The sequence below is a fragment of the Dipteris shenzhenensis genome, chromosome 3 (genome assembly GCF_047967505.1).
Source record: "Dipteris shenzhenensis isolate YYH24624 ecotype China chromosome 3, Dip_SZ_1.0, whole genome shotgun sequence".
Classification (NCBI taxonomy): Eukaryota; Viridiplantae; Streptophyta; class Polypodiopsida; order Gleicheniales; family Dipteridaceae; genus Dipteris; species Dipteris shenzhenensis.
In genome coordinates this window covers 54,199,675-54,216,787 of record NC_141598.1, presented here as the reverse complement: position 1 = coordinate 54,216,787, position 17,113 = coordinate 54,199,675, and the positions used below count along the sequence as shown (strand labels likewise).

General features: G+C 45.0%; 1 protein-coding gene and 1 pseudogene across 5 annotated transcripts in view; both read left to right on the top strand.

Annotated features, from left to right (window-relative positions):
* RUG2 (Regulator of chromosome condensation (RCC1) family protein) overlaps positions 1–17,113 on the top strand; it is a 66,160-nt gene that overhangs the window by 31,083 nt on the left and 17,964 nt on the right. The window contains exon 5 of one of the 5 annotated variants that reach the window (XR_015540470.1): positions 131–226. The exons of 3 other annotated variants lie outside the window; for them this stretch is intronic. The gene's annotated coding sequence lies outside the window, so the exon portion shown is untranslated. Of the gene's footprint in view, positions 1–127; positions 227–17,113 lie in introns of all 5 variants that reach the window. One more of the 5 variants, XR_015540469.1, reaches the window with a different exon arrangement.
* On the top strand, positions 9,878–10,869 carry LOC147904010 (phenylacetaldehyde reductase-like; annotated as a pseudogene).

Below are 17,113 nucleotides of genomic sequence, written 5' to 3'. Positions count from 1 at the left end.
AGACAAAGTTGCCTATAGATTGGAATTGCCATAAGGTTGCAAGGTGCATCTAGTATTTCTTGTTTCATTGTTAAAGATAATTTTACAACGTATTGATTCATTGAATGATGGTATGGTTATGTTACAGGAGATACAGGAGAACGGTGAGTGCAAAGCAGCAAGAATCTTGGACCAGGATGAAACACGAACTTTCTTTGTTTAGCTTAAGGTCGATGCTGACTTGTATGTTAAAAAATTGTAACGCTAATCACCATTGCAACGCTAATCACATCTCCATACAAATGTCTCTCAACAACAACATGATCGACAACTCATGTAGATAGGGACGAGGCGACACCCCAATACCCTAGATAGTTCTCATCCAAATATCCACGTGTTATGCATATGCGCATCCACCCTTTTCATGTCCTCTAGAGTATCACAAATAAATACAAAAATTGTTTGTTTGGCCCTAAGCTCATGACTTGTCAAATAACCCTAGACATAAATATGCATATTGGCCTATCAAACTCACTAGTCGTCCCAGCACCCAACACTGGCGACCTTGATAGCTAGGTACTTGGCTGTAGTTAAATTAACCACACACATACAACAAACACATGTTTACATATGTACGCATTTCTTTGGTCTCTCTAAGGAATTAACGTGCACTGATGCATCCAAGGCCATATTACATTCTAATTGGAATGTAACATTCCTTTTCTCCTCAGGAATTAGCGTCCTCGATGATAATATCTGGGAATGCTTGATGTATTTGGTAAGTGGATTCCCAAGTAGCCTTTGATAAAGGAAGTCCATGCCATGCAACCGACACTGTAAATATATTCCAATTATCACTTGACTAGATCCAATACTCTTTGTACTCCTAGGGTGGCTAGCATTGAGATTGTACCCCTAGGGTGTCTAACACTGGGATTGCGATGACGCTAAAATAAGATCCGATGTCTTGTATCCCTCACCCATAGTACGTAGATGATTAGATCTTACCCTTTCAAAAAACAAGACCATTCCTAATGGATTACTCTCTTACTTTGCTACCAAGAGAGGCATTCCTAGCTTGTACTTCATCCCACACATATTTGAAGAAATTATCTTTAGGATAAAGACCCATAATAGAGTCATATAGGCTAGATTGGATCTTTGTGAAGCAAAGTTGCTTCACACTACCAATTTGCTCAAGGAGTTATCTTCCTTGTTGATTGGTTCTTTTTGATTATAGATCTCAAAGTCAGATTCTTGCATAAGCTTTGACCATTAGGCCTTCCTCCCCTTAGGTCATAAGTATTGCAAAAATACTTCAAAAGAGTTATCCATGTAGATTACAAAAGTAGATCCATATAGATAATGTCTCCACTCATTGAATGCGTGAATAATAGCATATAGCTTGCGATGGCCACTTATAGTGTGGCTTGGCTAGCTCTTTACTCTAAAAAACTACGAGTCTAGCGTCTTGGAACAATGTCCCACCAATAGCATAGTCATTGGCATCCATTTCAAGAATCCATTTCAAGAATGCTTTGATAGGATCCATGATTTGCAGCATAGGAGCTGATGTAACCTCATGTTTCAATTAATTGAAACACACATCAAGCTCTTGATTCCACACAATGGGATGCTACTTGTACTTTCTTTTTTCCATCCCTTTAGACAAGTCTTACAAGGGTTTCCTATCTTAGCATAATTCTGAGAGTGCAGCTTTAATGTGAACAACAAACTGAGAGTGAAGCAACACACTCTCAAGGTGAAAGAAATTCGATGGAGATGGAGAGATCGACACCAAATCTCAGAGTAAAAGCCTCAACTGTTGGGCAAAAACCTCAAGAACAAGATGTGAAAAGAGGCTAGAGGGGGGGCCTGTATATTGTTACGCTCTAGCCGAGGTAGCATGACCTCGGAAGAATCAGTCGACATTTCCCTTATAGGATCTATCTTTGTAATATATGTGTTTGCGCTTTATGTAAATGATCGGGAGGGATTAATGTCAAGGTCCTAGGTGAGGGCTGATAGCACCAGACTAGATAGATCTGAGACCAAGGGCCTAGTGCAAAGATTGTGCCTAGGGGCAAGGAATTAAATGCATCCCAAGAGAGGGGTGAAATGTTGCATTAGGAAGGCCCTATATGGATGACATGTGGCATCTAGATCTATCTAGGGATTTGGGGTCTGTCAAGGCTAGTGAGAGAAGATAAGGATTGGGATTTTTACGTGATTTTGGGTACAGCTCTATCTCTCTCTCTTTGAAGTCTTGGGAGAATTGGCTGGGTGGAAAAGAAAGGTGCTACTCCCGTGATCTGTGAAGAGAGAATAGCTGAAGAAGGTGACAATTGGTATCAGAGCCCAAGGTTGTGTAGGGGAAGGCTTGGGTTCGGTAGGCTCCTTGGTTTGATCGTCCTCATGATCATTGGCTTCTTTTTCGTCCAACGAATTTGGAGAGCTGAGTCGGACTTGAGAGATGCACGAAGCAACGCGTTTCAATTGCAAAAGTATTACGACGACGCACTGAACGAAGAAGCTGATTGGCGGAACAAGTACGATGCGGATATAAAGAAGTGTGCTGAGCTACGAACGAGCCTACGCAAGCAAGTATTGAATGACAGGAAGGTCCTTCGACGTGGGCAGTCTGTGATTGACTGCGGATCAACGGAAGGTCTGGCACGGAAATGTGACGTGCGTGGAACGGGACACGCAGGTGACTCGACGAAACGATGGATGAAGAGCGCAGGAGGGTTCCGTTATTTATGACCTCCATGCGATGGACTACGACAACGTGACGACGATGTGTCTGAGCGTAGCCCTCCCGCACTTGGCATAGCTTGATCGGACCTGACGGAGGTTCGTTGACGAAGGTCTTCGACTGCTGGTTGTGTTCGGTGGTCGTTGGTAGAAGGCATCGTTAGTTGTTGAGGTGACCTTGCGGGAGGCTAATCGGTGCATAGGGAAACCCGTGGAGAGCTGTTGGTAACAGCAGTTGACTGCTTCTCTGGCGCGTATACAGTCAGAGTACGGATGATTTGTGAGAGCTGATAGCAGGCCGTACGTGCAGGCTGCAAGCAGCAGGATTCGAATTCCAGGGAGCCTTTTATCTATTTTCCCTTTTGGTTTTCGTTATTCCTGTTTTGTCAGAAGCAGTTAGACTTTTATGGTTAGCGATTGGTATAGCAAGAACAAATTATGCTTGAACAGATTATGCCTGTGTGTTTCAGTCGGAGTCAGATTGCAGGAATTTCCCTAGTATAGGGAAAAGCGCCATCTGTGAGATATGCCTGTATTAAATGCTTGATCAGTGTGAACGTGGGATTGCAGGAATTCCCTAGTATAGGGAATTGTGTTCAGAGTGTCAGTACCCTGAATTGTGTCAGCTTGTGATTACAGTGTTCTAGGGGTGTTTAAAAAAAAAAAAAAAAAAAAAAAGCCCCAAAACAAAACACCTACTGAACTAAATGGAAGCAGAAGAAGGAGCTTCCAGAAGGGACCCTGGTGAATCAGGATTCCGGCCGACCCAGCAGGGATCGCGCCCAGTAGCTCACACTTTATCTGGCAGGATTGCATTGCTGGAAGATGCCTTGCAACAGTTGTTAGCGCAGCAATTACAAGCCAACACAGGGCAATCTGAACTTAGGAGAGTGCTACAGAGTATGTCTGCCAGACCTTCTCGAGAGGAGAAGGGAAAGGCTCCAATGGAACTGGAGTCTAGTGTCCATACGGTCGAGCCTAGGAAGGCTAAAGTGCCAAATATTGCTAATTACAGACCGGAAAAGTATTCTGGTCGGATGAACGACCGTAGCTCCGATGTCATTGAGACCTGGCTACACAAATGGGACGAGGCGTTCGCCATTTGTGAGATCAGAAATGACATCAAAAAGATCCGCGAGGCCACCCATATGTTTAGTGAGGCTGCGGATTCGGTGGTGGATTAAACAACAAAAAGATGGCATAGCATCCACTACCTGGGAGGGGTTTAAAAGAGAGTTCAGGAAACACTTCTTACCTCCTGACGAGGCATCCCGAGCTTGGGATCAATATAGGAACCTGCGTCAGAGAAATTTATCAGTGGCAGAATACACTGATAAGTTTCGAGAGAGTGTAATGAAGGTTGACGAACCCCTGCCTCAATCAATCCAAGTGAAAGATTTCATATTTGGATTGAATGATCGAATAAAAATGGAAGTTCGGGCTAAGTACGCGAACACGCTAGATGATGCAATAGCTATAGCCCTGAACTACGAGGATGCCAAGGGCAGCAAGCCAAGTGGGTTTGCACAGGTCGGAACCCAGTATGGTACCGAAGAAATCTGGGTTTAAGAAGAAGTGGACTAGTAGAGGGAGTGGTTCGCAGCCGAGTGGTCAAGCCAAGCAGGCGAGACCGGCTGAAACTCCTAAACCAAGTACCACCATTGGAGTGAAGAGAAAAGTAACTCCAATGGCAGCCCGGGCTTGGTCTAAGTCTCCCTTGAACCCGGAACAAAGGGAAAAAGCGAGGAGAGAAGGCTTATGCTTTGGTTGCCTTCAACCTCATCAGTGGAGAGATTGTCCACGTAATAAAGATCGTTGGATGGCTGAGATGGTGATCTCAGAGTGCGACGTGGAGATGCAGGGAAGTCCCAGAGCGGAAGAGATGCAGATTCCGCTAGCGGGATCTTCTCAGAGGTTAGTACCTTGTTTGTTCTGTGTGTCTGTTACTAAGTTAGTGACGAGTGCACCTGATAACATCCTATCTAAGCCCGCAGCAACGGGGTATACAGCCTTCAATGATACGGAGTTAATCAAAATGAAAGGGCAAGTGGCCAGTCATGATGTCATTGTGTTGTTTGACTCAGCGTCAACTCACAATGTGATTAACTCCAAGGTCGTGAAGAGGCTGAAATTAAAGATAAGTCCATCTGACTATGCGTATACAGTCAGGATGGCTGATGGAAGTTCAACTGAAGTATGGGACCAAAGGGTTACCCAGTTGGAGCTTCGGATTCAGGACTATACTGAGAAGCTTGATTTTGAAATAACCAAGCTTGCTCATGCGGATATAGCCCTGGGAATGGCGTGGCATTCTAGGAAGAATCCAGCCATTGATTGGAAAAAGCACGTATATCAATTCAAGATGAATGATGTGCTTTATGTCTTGCGAGGTGAAAGAGATATACCTCAGGGACCGTTGGTTTCCGTGATGGAAATCAGAAAGGCTCAAGTAGAGTCTTTATACCTTTGCATAGCATCGGTAGAGTCGGTAGATGAGTCTTCGGCTAGCACTGATGTTACGCAAAGTGATGAGATGGCCAAGCTGGCTAATCTTATAACAGAGGAGTTCTCTGAATGTTTTAGGGATGAACTACCTTATGGGTTACCTCCAGAGTGGAAAGTTCAGCATAAGATTGAACTGATCCCGGGGGCAGAACCTGTAAATAGACCTCCCTATAGAATGAGTTTTACTGAAGAAGCGGAGGTGCGTAGGCAACTGGAAGAATACCTCAAGTTGGGGCAGATTCAACCAAGTTTCTCACCTTTTGCTTCACCAGTGATATTAAAGAGGAAAAAGGATGATACGTTTCGCCTCTGTATAGATTACAGAGCATTGAATAATATTACTGTTAAGCACAGGTATCCGATGGCTCGGATTGATGATTTGCTAGATGCATTACATGGAGCCGTGATTTTCAGCAAGATAGATCTTAAGTGCGGCTATCATCAGATCCGGATTAGAGCCGAGGATGTGCATAAAACCGCTTTTAGAAGCAGGTTTGGTCATTATGAGTTTTTGGTAATGCCCTTCGGACTTACCAATGCTCCAGTGACCTTCGTCATGCTTATGAATGATTTACTACGTCCGTATATCGGAAAGTTCGTAGTACATTTCATTGACGATATCTTGATATTCAGTAAAAGTGTTACTGAGCATTGTGAACACTTAAGGATAGTGTTCAGTACTTTGAGGAAAGCCAGTCTTTACGTGAATAAAAAGAAAACTATAGTGTGTATGGTTAGGCTTGAGTACTTAGGGTTCATAATTACTCCATAGGGGGTAGAAATGGATCCGAAGAAGGTGGCTGCGATACTAACTTGGCCAATCCCTCAGAGTCTGACCGCGTTGCGATCATTCTTGGGATTTGTCCAGTTTTATAGAAGGCATATCAAAGGATATTCTGAAATAGTATCGCCATTGAGTGATCTGACCTCAGATAAAGTACCTTTTATTTGGGGACAGAATCAACAAGAAAGTTTTAACACCATAAAACAAGCTGTGGTCTCATGACCGGTGTTAAAGATAGTTGATTCCCAGAAACCGTTGTTCCTAGAAACCGATGCAAGTGGCATTGCGGTAGGAGCAGTCCTCCTTCAAGAGGGAAGGCCAGTCGCCTTCGAAAGCAAGAAGCTTTCTCCCTCTCAAAGGAATTGGCCAACTCATGAATTGGAGTTGTATGCTGTTATACATGCTTTGAAAACATGGAGGCATTATCTGTATGGTTCAGAGTTTTATGTGGATGTGGATCATGATACTCTGAAACATTTCTGTAAACAGCCTGACTTGAGGGGCCGCCAAGCTAGGTGGGCAGAGCTCATGCAGGAGTTTAATCTAACGATTCGGTACCGAAGAGGAAAAGACAATAAGGTAGCTGATGCGTTGTCTCGCATTATGCACAACCTGAGTTTCACGGTATTAGAGAGTGCTCTAATGACCGAGATCAGAGAAACTCAAAAGGTGGACGAGTTTGTCCAGAGCTTATGGCCTAAGGCTCATGTGTTAAAACCCGGGGAAAATGAAAAGGATGACCTGGCATCCAGAAAAGGCCAAACTTATGCAAGATATACCATAAGGGATGGTATGCTAGTTAGAAATGGCAAGGTTGTAGTACCTGGTCAGAATGATCTCAGGCAGAGAGTCATTCGACAATGCCATGATAGCCCGTGTGCGGGACACCCAGGTGTCGAGAAGACATATGATCTCGTGAAGCGAGATTTCTTTTGGCCAAAGATGAAAAAGCATATTCATGAATATGTGACACGGTGTTTCTCGTGTCAGGTAAGTAAGGCCGAGCGGGTGAAGCCACCCGGACTTTTACAGCCCTTGGAAATACCACTAAGTAAGTGGGAGAGCATTTCCATGGATTTTATTGTAGGACTACCTGCAACGCAAGGAGGGTATAACTCTATCCTTGTGGTGGTTGATCGTCTAACCAAGATGGCTCACTTCATTCCGACTAGAGAGTCTATTAGTGCCCCGCAAGTAGCGGAGTTGTTTATTAGACATATATTTCGTCTGCATGGATTGCCTAGATCCATAGTGTCAGACAGAGATGTCAGGTTTACCGGTCACTTTTGGACAGCGGTATTTGAGACACTAAGGACTGAGTTGGGAATGAGTAGTGGGGATCATCCTGAGACGGATGGTCAGACGGAGAGAGTCAACCAGACTTTAGAGGATATGCTGAGAGCATATGTGTCATTGAGGCAACATACATGGGACAAGTGGTTGCCATTGTTGGAGTTTGCCTACAATGATCGAAAACATTCGTCTACTGGGTTCAGTCCGTTTGAACTGAACTATGGTTATAGGCCAGCCAATCCAACTATAGTTGGAGTACCTCAGAAAGTGCCTAGTGCCGCGAACTTTGTAGTTCAGATGCGGGAGATGCTAGCACTTGCGAGAGCTAATATCCGTCAGGCTATGGATAGAGCCAAGGTGTATGCGGATGAAAATCGGTCTATAAGAGTATTTGAAGAAGGAGAAAAAGTTTTTCTCAGAATTCCTTCGCACTCGAAGTCGTTGACTTCAGGAGAGTGTGCTAAGTTATCACCTCGATACTGTGGGCCGTGGTTAATTCTAAAGAGAATAGGCAGTGTAGCCTATAAATTAGAATTGCCACAGGGGTGTAAGGTGCACCCGGTTTTTCATGTTTCACGTTTAAAGAAATTTTTACATACTGGTGACTCACTAATCGAAGGTGTGGTTTTGTTTCAGGAGATAGAGGATATTGCAAGGCGCAAACCAACAAGAATCCTGGACCGAGGAACAATGCAAATACGAAATCGGAAGATACCCACGGTGTTGGTTGCATGGCATGGTCAGCCTCTATCCGAAGCTACCTGGGAATCCGTATATCAGTTGCGGAGAGTGTTCCCAGACTTTATCATCGAGGACGCTGATGTCTGAAGAGGGAAGGAATGTTACGCTCTAGCCGAGGTAGCATGACCTCGGAAGAATCAGTCGACATTTCCCTTATAGGATCTATCTTTGTAATATATGTGTTTGCGCTTTATGTAAATGATCGGGAGGGATTAATGTCAAGGTCCTAGGTGAGGGCTGATAGCACCAGACTAGATAGATCTGAGACCAAGGGCCTAGTGCAAAGATTGTGCCTAGGGGCAAGGAATTAAATGCATCCCAAGAGAGGGGTGAAATGTTGCATTAGGAAGGCCCTATATGGATGACATGTGGCATCTAGATCTATCTAGGGATTTGGGGTCTGTCAAGGCTAGTGAGAGAAGATAAGGATTGGGATTTTTACGTGATTTTGGGTACAGCTCTATCTCTCTCTCTTTGAAGTCTTGGCAGAATTGGCTGGGTGGAAAAGAAAGGTGCTACTCCCGTGATTTGTGAAGAGAGAATAGCTGAAGAAGGTGACATATATTGCCCCCACACCTCTACACTTGGCTTGCTTACATAGTCCAACCTGGGTGGACTGTTGGGTCCGTTTGACCCCACCCATGGGGTGGGGTTTGGGCCTGGTCACCCGATTAAGTGACGACATTCGGATGTGTCTGCAAAACCGCGTTTGAGTCAATAAGCTGTGAAACTCTCTCTCTACTATGTCTAGGGCCAAGAGTAGAGAAGTGTTTATTGACCCTATCTCCCATGTGAGTCGAGAATGCCTCATGGGCATGAAAGGCATACTTTGCTATCTGATCAAGCAATATTAGCTATTGAGCCCTTGCTATAGCAAGGTGCTCCTGAATTCAAGCATCTGCAGGCCATTTTCGCTCTTTCCTTTGCAGGGCTGCCAACTGCTGGTGAATACCAATCTCACGTCTGAGGATCTCCCGAGTCCTGTTGGAAATGAGCAAGCTGAGCAAAAATGGAGACAAGAAGATGGACACAAATGAAGAACTGTCTCATAGAATGAAGAGAAATGAGGGCCATATGTAGGCTACCTCTACATCCACACTGACATCATAGATGACCTCATACCAAAGGCCACCAAGCACCTAGAATCTCTCCCCTAGCATCTAGCTCCACTTAACACACCTAATTGCCCCTCTAGCACACACATAGGATCACAAGTGTGCCTATGGAGAGGCAGGACATTGACAAACCCCAACAAACACCCCCTCAAGGGACTGCCTCAAGCTATGTCAAGGATACAGCTAGCACAAGGTGTCACATGCCATCTCATGGTGGTCATGGATCTATCAATGGCTAGGATCTCAAGCTAGCAAGGGTTCCCATGGGTGTAAGGTATACAGAGTGGGGAACACAACGCCCCTAATGGTTATCTCCCTTGCATGTATAAACAAAATGTCTGCAAGAGGTACCATGAGGGCAAAAAACAAAACCCCCCCTAATGGTTATCTCCCCTGCATGTACAAACACAAGTCTGCAGGAGGTACCAAGGGGACAACACATACTCACATGGTCTACATCATAGGTGACCAGAGGTGAGGACAAAGAACTCACAGTTTATTACAATCATTTTGGAGGACTATCTAGGCAGAGTACCTTGACAACTAGGGGAGATACAACTGGAGCTCAAAAACATACTCATCCTCTTGTGGATGATGTGGGCTTGACAAGAAGCCTCTTCTTTTAGCAAAGCAAAATATCCATGTCAAGGCAAGGTCTTACCACATGGGCAATGTCTAGTGCCTTATAAGATGATACCATGATAAAAGAAGTAAAACAAGTGGATCTGAAAATCATATCCTTCGAGAGAACAATTAGCTTGTCATCTCCATAGTTGTGTAGAGAAGCATATCTTAGGTATCTGACCTTCATCTTTTTCTTGTACTTGGAGTCAAATGAAAGTGCCATGAGAGGGTAAATTTCTGTCAAACTTTGACCACAAATTTTTTATGCATATGCTTGTAATTTAGCGCGGCTTTAACTCGCGGGGACCTAGGCCGGGCTACAAATATTGATAAGGAATGGATTTCTTCCAGCAACCTGCTGTCGAGGGCGGAACGGATCACGAGCTCCCAAGGCTGCTGAAGAGGGCCAAAGAATCACAAGGTGTGGTTACGGTGCAGCATGCCTTTTTTTTTTCCTTTCGACAATGGTAGAACGAATCAACCAATGACTTCAACAAGCGGAAGGAGCAATACTGAATCGGCTGTGATATTTCAGAAGGATGAGATGGAACAGCTGATCAAAATCCAGGGTGAGATTCGCCTGTCTACTTCACCGTTAGCGTCTCCCGGAGTGAAAGAACGCTTGCAGCTTGCTGAAGTCGATCTTATGGACTACTGTAGTCTGTCGGAGATGTTCGCAGGCTGTGACGGAATTTTTTACGTGCCCTCTCCGAACTATGACATAAATGGGAACCGAGACTACCCGGGTGAAATTATTGATAACGAGGTCAGGGGCGTGCTTAACCTTGTGGAGGCTTGTGCCAATACATCATCCGTGAAGAAATCGTCCTCACCTCGTGCTTATCATCTGTTATGTGGAACAAGCAATACTATTCTACTGGTGCTGTCCTTGACGAGAGAAATTGGAGCGATTTAGACTTCTGCAGAAAGGAGAAGATGTGGTCTGCGTTATGCAAGACACTGGCGGAGAAGGTTGCTTGGGCTTGTGGTTGCTGCTGCTGCTTTTCACTGAAGAGGCCTCCGAAAAGGCAAGGAGGAGGAGGAGGAAGAGAAGGGGGGAGACACCATAGCTGAGGGTCGCGAGGTGTGATGAGCAAAAGACGATGCAAAGAGTGAGAGTGAGCAACAGGAGAGAGGAGAAGATGATGATGAGGTGGTGGGATCAGGCTCAAGGAGGCTGGTACTGCTCTGATACCATGTTGGAAACGAGCAAGCTGAGTAAAAATGGAGACAAGAAGATGGACACAAATGAAGAACTGTGTCATAGAATGAAGAGAAATGAGGGCCATATATAGGCTACCTCTACATCCACACTGACATCATAGATGACCTCATACCAAAGGCCACCAAGCTCCTAGAATCTCTCCCCTAGCATCTAGCTCCACTTAACACACCTAACTGCCCCTCTAGCACACACATATGAAGATGTCTGCAACATTGTCATGCGTTGACACATAGATCATACTGATCTCTCCTGCATGCAACTTTTCTCTGACATAGTGATAGTGAACCTCAATGTGCTTTGTGCGAGCATGAAACACAGGATTCTTTGCCACTGCTATAGCACTTTGACTATCAGTGAGAATCAGAGAAGGACCCTCCAATGAAAGATGAAGATCAGCAAATAAACGATGCAACCAAACACATTCAACTGTCGCTGTGAAAGCTGCCGTGTACTGAGCTTCACATGAGGAGGTAGCCACTGTAGACTGTTTCTTGCTCAACCAAGAAATGCAAGCATGTCCTAGAAAGAAACAATTCCCACTGGTGGACTGCCTAGTATCATAGTCTCCAGCCCAATCTGAGTCACTGTAAGCATGCATCTGCAAGTCACCCCCCCTGGGAAACATCAAGCCAAAAGACTTTGTACCTTGCAAGTAACGGAAGATGCGTTTTACAGCCTGCCAATGCATAATCGTTGGGCTGTGCATATACTTGCTCACCTGAGAAACTGAAAACTGAATATCAGGTTGTGTATTGCAGAGATAAATGAGGCATCCAACAGCCTGACTATAGAGTGTGACATCAATTGATTCACCCGCATCATGCATTGTAAGCTTCAGCCCCGGCTTTATGGGAGTGGACATAGGCTTGCAATCATGCATGTTGAATTTGTCCAAGAGCTTTTGAACATACTTGGACTGAGACATAACAATGCCATGTTTCTCTTGAATAAACTGGGCCCAAGTCTGACATATCAAATGGAGGGGCTGAAGGGAGAGCCAGGAGCTAAGGGGATAGCTAGGGAGGGAGCAGTAGAGAGAGTGTTGGGGAGGTGCAGCAGCTCCTGCAGTGCCTCTCACGTCAGGAATTTTTGGCTCTAAGGTACGCCAGATTCTAGGAGTTTAAAATTGTATCAGGTATTTTTGTCTTAGGAGGGAAAATGTAAGGTGGAGGTTTAATCCCATAAACCCCTTTTATATAAAACCTAGCACTAAGCTCTTTGGTCCAAGCTGGATCTCCTCTGTTTCTCTCACATTTTTCTTTAAGCTTGCTTCCTTGCTTGCTGTTCACACGAGCATTTGCTTGCTACTTCACTTGAATCTGGACTTGTTGTAGTCTTGTGTTAGAGCATTTAGCTTGATTATGTTCTTCCATTCAGGGCTGTAGGTATCCTCCACCCTCCCGCCTTGCCTTGGGTTTGAAATGTTGTGAGGGAGCCGGTGAGCTCCATACGGTTCTTCCACCTTCAGGAGAGGAGGGAAAGGTGTCAATATCGTGCAAGAGTGGGGGAAATTGACCTTAGAATGCTTGAGATGAAACTCACAATGCAAGATGCAGCAACAATAGGAGTAGATGCAGTCACAAAGTTGAAGGCCTTTGCAGCTTCGCTGGTTCTTTCTTCAAGAACTTTTTTGAGTTTTAACAAACCTGTGAGATGCCTGACCGCAAATTCAGTAAATAGGTGCTTGCCTTGCTTGTTTGTGCAATGGTTGAACAATTATTCGTTAAAGATGGGCCTTTCTGGAACTTTTTTAAAGCACCAAAAGCCTGCTGCAAGCACAACTGAGATTTACATGAAGAAGCAGCAGGAACAAACAGAGCAACTGGAGACTTTGAAGAGAAATATGCATGAAACAAGCTCGTGGGCCTAGTAGTTAGAAGGCAAACTAACTTCGCAATTGCAAAGTAGATAAGGCCAAGCAATAGATGAGGCATTAAGGAGGAGCATTAGAGGGAACTCAGGATCAACATGATACATCTATGGGGCATTTAAAGAAAATCCATGGAAAGGAACAAGTTATGTAGCTAAGTAGGCACACTAGAGTTTCCAGAAACAGGAGATTAGTTAAGAGGAATGGCAAGGTTGGAAGAGCTAGGAAGCAATGAAGGATAGTTTTAGCTTTTACGAGCAATGGTACAAAGGAAAGTCCTCAAGCCACAGATAAAAATCTTGAAGGAATAGATGCCTCTGTTAGAATTATAGATATAATTCAGCAGTGACCAATGTAATTTAATAAGCTAGTTAGGGGCACTTTTCCCTCTTTAAGAGGTTTTTTCCCCTAACCGCAGTTAGTTCACTAACTATGGTTAGTGACTACTAAGGTTTTGTCACTAGGACAAAACCTTATCTCTCACACTTTCAGTTGTACTCTTTACACTCTTCTATTGCAACTCAGCTCTCAAGCTTTCAGCTCTCTAGCTCTCACTCTCTTGCTCTCACTCTCTCCACAATCTCTCACATTTGGTATCAGAGCAATTGATCCCGCTCCCTGCTTCTTCCCCGTTCAGCTCCAGCCTATAGCCCACGCTCCTGCTGCTACACCTCGCCCGTACAGTCCGTACGACTGTACGGAATCCGTACTTGGTACCTGCCGTACTGCTCATGCGTTGTCCGTATAAGCGAAGCAATCAACGTCCGTACAGTTCTTGCGCCGTACAGATCTGCCACACGCATGGTCGTCGTACAGATCGTCGTCCGTACAAGTGCCATACAGTCCGTCGCCAGACTGTACGGTTCGTCGTACAGTTCTGTACCTGCGCGTACGGTTGGCTGCCACCAGCCGTACAGTTCGCTGTCACCGTCCGTACCTGCACTTCCGTACAGCCCCTGCTTCCGTACAGGTCTACATAAGCTTTTGCACCGTACAAATGTACTTGCTGATCCGTACTTTGTTCGTCCGTACAACTGTACCCGCCGGTCCGTACTTTGTTGTACCTCCGTACATTCTAATCAGTACTCTGTCGTACAATCACCATACCAGTAGATTTGGTGGTATTTGTGCGGACATTTGCAGATCTTTGCAGTCATTTGGGTATTTTCGGTTCATTGTTGCTTGTGCAGCAGACATTGCAGGCAGATTCAGAGGTTTAGCCAAAATTTGGGGCTTTCTGCTGAAATTGCAAAATTTGGGGCTTTCTGTACTTTTGCCCCTTTCTGGTTGCAATTCAAGCTCGAAATTTGGGGCTTTTAGTCTTGCAGTACAATTTCTTGAAGAAATTTGGGGATTTTGTAATAACACTGCACTTTGGCAGTGAAATTTGGGGCTTTTGTAGACAGAGCTCAATTCTTGCAACATTGGGGGCTTTTGATCAATTTGCCCCTTTCCGGTTGCAATTTCAGGCCTATTTTGGGGCTTTTGTGTTGGGAGAGCAATTTCTGGAGTTTTCAGTTCATACTGCCTTTCTTGAAGTGTTTTGCAGCACTTTTGGCAGATTCTGGAGAGTTTTTGATGCTTGGACAGATTTCTGACAGTGCAAGTACAGAAATCTGAGTTGCATTTACAGACAGTGCTTGGCTGTGTTTTTTGGGAGTTGTGCATTTCATTCCGAGTAAGGGAATTCAGTTTTGTATCTGCTTAAATCTCTTTCTCAGATATGGCCCAGCAAAATCAGAATGACTTCTAGTTCGGTGGTCTTTCACAGGAAGACAAGTGGGATGGTACCAACTACTCCCTCTGGAGTTTTATGGTACGCAACATTCTGATTTCTCGCAATTTATGGGATTATGTGAATGGGGGTGAGATCTGACCAGCAGGTATGGCACCTAATACCCCTCCTGAGCAAGGAGGTGGAAGAGGTCGTGCTCAAGGTGCAGCTGCAGAACAAGTTGTTGGTGCAGCTATAGCCACTACTCCAGAGCAGAAGAGATGGGATTCACGAGATGCCTTAGCTTTGTCATGCATCTCTCTTTCAGTGAAAAGATTTATCATTCCGCATATCCAGTCGTGTAAGACCTCGAAGGCAGCGTGGGATATTTTAGAAAGCATGTATGCAGCCCGGAATGATGCAAGGGTATCTTTCTTGAAAAGAGAGTTAAGTAATACACATATGGAAGAGGGTGACTCCATGTCAGTCCACCTCACAAAGCTACAGGATCTCAGAGAGCAATTGTTAAACATAAATGAAATTATTCTTGATTCAGAGATGATTACAACCACTCTGAATTCTCTTCCTGAGTCTTATCTCAGCTTTCATACCTCGCTGAACTTATCATTGAGGGGGGGTGCAAATCCTCTCACTTTTCATGAGTTGATAGGACTTCTGCTTCAGGAAGAGCAGACCAGGAAAAACTTGGCTTCACGTGCAGGTGAACAAGCTATGCTCTCAAAGTTTAAATTAAAAACAAAGGGACAGGCAAAGACATCAGTAAATCAGCCTTCCAGTGGGTCAAGACAGCCTTCACAAAAGGCTAAAAATGATGCAAGTAAGCCCAAGAAGAAGGGTTTTTGTCACTACTGCAAAAAGCCAGGTCATCACATTGCAGAATGCAGGAAAAGGCTTGCAAAAGAGAAGAAAAACAGCTCTGGTATGGCTGTTTCAGATTCAGCTCCTCATGCATCTGACAGTGGGGATGCTGCAGCCAACTTTGTTGGACAGGATTATCAGTTTGATGCAATTCCTCACTTGCAAGAAACATATTCCCATGTTCATTTTATCTTGCATTTCAGATTCTAGGCTGGCTGCTCCAGGCTGGTGCAGCACCACACCTGGCTTTCATCAGTTGTTCGAGGCAGGCCCGCAGGACCCCATGTTCCTTATCACACAGGGGACTTGGGGGCCGCTTGAGGGCATCCCGCCGCACCTGGCAGAGGCGGACACAGGATCTCAGGAGAGGCATCCAATCTGGGAGATTATTAGCAGCATCGCTGGATGGCACATTTGGACCTCGCGCTGCGCGCAGATCCTCGGTGGTACCTCTCTTTCGACTGCCCAGGTCATGGCCGACATCTGGAGTGAGATTATACACACACTCAGAGGCCAGTGGGACCAGATACAGGGAGATTCCCGGGCTGGCCGGGAGAAGCGGAGATGTTTCCTCCGAGATTGGGATACGCAGGGCCTCTTCTTCGAGCATACTTCTCAGGGCCTTCAGTGGCGCTATTCACCACCTCTCTGGCTGTTTATTCACACCCGCCTGATCCCTCCGTGAGAGTGAGCTTTTTGTTTCCATTTAGGGCTGCGTCCGATTTGTCAACGCAGCCCCGTCAGCTGCAAAACTGACCTCATGTATCTTGTTTTTTCGAAGTAATATAATCAGCACTGTTTTTTCGGCCAAAAAAAAAGGGCTGGCTGCTCCAGATGCTCGGGATAGTACAGCCACTTGTAGTGATGATACATATGCATTTTTGACTTGCAGTTATGACTCTTCTACGGATGCATCTGCTTTCAGTGTCAATGAAACACTGAACACTTGGTATTTTGACAGCGGTGCATCCAAGCACATCACTTCTAAGAAGTGTCTTTTTACTTCCTTGCATCCACCTCCCGTTGGTAAGAAAGTCACTTGTGCCAATAACTCATCATATTCAGTACGTGGCACAGGAGATGTTGAGCTCACTGCCATTGATGGCTCAATTTTCAGACTTTCAGATGTCTTATATGTGCCTGGTATCACCAAAAATCTTCTTTCAGTGTCCACTCTTAACAGAGCTGGATTTCAGGTCATCTTTGAGGATGACAAATGTGCTGTTCGAGACAGGGAAGATGATTATGCCTTAAGATTATCTGGTACTCTGCTGCGTGGGCTTTTTCAGCTTGATTTTTTTGAGAAAAGAGTAGCCCATGCTCTTGCAGTTTCTACCCCTACAGCTGCCATGCAGAATGCAGAATTATGGCATGCCTGATATGGCCACATGCATTACAACAGCTTGATGACACTTCAGAAGCATTCCATGGTTGATGCATTGCCACTGCTTGAGATACCTCCTCCACATGCGTGTGAAGGGTGCATTTTAGGCAAGATGCATAGATTCCCCTTCAAGAAGGATGGTTCAGTTAAAGCTGTTCGCAAATTACAGCTTATACACAGTGATGTCTGTGGTCCCATGAGGACTCCATCATTGGGTGGTCATCTCTACTTCGTTACATTTATTGA